Source organism: Nematolebias whitei, chromosome 13, assembly GCF_014905685.2.
Source record: "Nematolebias whitei isolate Nwh7 chromosome 13, NemWhi1, whole genome shotgun sequence".
NCBI classification, from domain to species: Eukaryota; Metazoa; Chordata; class Actinopteri; order Cyprinodontiformes; family Rivulidae; genus Nematolebias; species Nematolebias whitei.
In genome coordinates this window covers 20,913,803-20,915,475 of record NC_056510.1, presented here as the reverse complement: position 1 = coordinate 20,915,475, position 1,673 = coordinate 20,913,803, and positions in this window count along the sequence as shown.

Below are 1,673 nucleotides of genomic sequence, written 5' to 3'. Positions count from 1 at the left end.
CCCAGTTTTTGACTGAGATCTGACGATTTCATTCATTCTGACATGAAAAATATTAAACATTACCATTTGCAGCCGCTAGAGGTGTGAGAGGGCTCTCGAGCATTATAGCAAGCCAAGTGTCTCATTAATAGATAAAAGTGGCTATTAATGAGACACTTGGCTTGCCATACAGAGCCACCTTCGTCCTCGCTCCGGAACTCCTGAAGCAAACGTCAAATCAGCTGCATTTCGCCTGGACAAGGCGGCCATTAAAGTGCATTTATTAAGGAAAAGTTCAACTGAGACACACCTTTACTATAAGGTCGAGCAAACAAATAATTGTTTTTATTGTTAAACTCCTCCCATGCGCGCTCTCACGGCCACCATTTTGGCAGCCAATCGATTTTTCGCACAACACTGGCCCATGTTTCCGGGTGGTCAGCGGTGACACATAATAGATGCGACTTATAAGGCGAAGTGAATTATTTATGTTTTTTTCCACTTTATTAGACAAGTTTTGGATTAATGTGACTTATACACCGGAGCGACTTGTTCGGCGAAAAATACGGTGCTCTATGCATGACAGCCGAAAGCTAACATTTGTAGCTTATTGACTGCTTTGGATCAACATTCCTCCAGGCAGATGAGTCCATCTCAGGGCTTTTTAGTGTTTTCTTAGATAAGTTTAGCACAGTTTCACATTTTGTCAAAATACAATAATGCACACTTTAAAGTGTTAGCTCAAAGGGTCAATGTGGAAACTGACCTAGCATTACAAGGTGTGATTTAAAAAAAATAATAAATTCTAGCTATCATCCTCTGACTGAATTCCGGCAAAGGAATATGAAGGTCTATTTTAGTCAATAAGTCCCTGATTTTTCAGTATAAGTTTCAGGTTATTTTACTTTTCTTTGAGGATGTCAAGGGCTGGACTGAGATGGACTAGAGCAGGACTGTTCAACTGGCGGCCCGGGGGCTAAATCAGGCCCATAGGTGAACTCAGTTCGGTCCACCAATGGGTTCATTTTTAAATAAAATGATTTTAAACCATAAAACAAACTTACTTAATGAGAATAACTGCTGGATGTCCAGCCCTTGAGCTCTTGGCTTTCAGTAACTGTGGACCCCTGAGCAGTTTAGTTGAATAGCCCTGGACTAGAGGGCCTCTTCTGGCCCTCGGTCCTTCACATACGTGATTTAAAACCATCAGTAGATTATCAAAATAGATCAGAAAGTGTTTGTATTTGAAGAGGGATTGTGAATCCCTATTCTATTCAGCCCCTCATTAAAATACCTAATTAAAACCTTTTTAATTTAACGTTTAATTTTAAACCTTTAACGTGTGTTTGGTTGAAACATTTGGAAGTTAAAGTTAGTTTCCTCTTGCCTCTTTAGGACACTCACCAGTCCGTCCCTCCTCAGCTGTGCTTTGCTCTTTCTCCTATTCATCTGTGAAACTTGTCATTCGTTTCCCGACAGACCAAATAACTCTCCCACTCCTGGGAATCACAGCCACATTAGCTTCCTGATGGATCCTGACATCCCCGTTGTGAGGGGGAAGTCTAATGAAATGATGCTATTGACTGCAGGCTGCTTGCCAACGCTTCCTCCTGGCTCACACACAGCAATGCTTGTCATTCAGCCCACTGTGTGTGTGTGTGTGTGTGTGTGTGTGTGTGTGTGTGTGTGTGTGT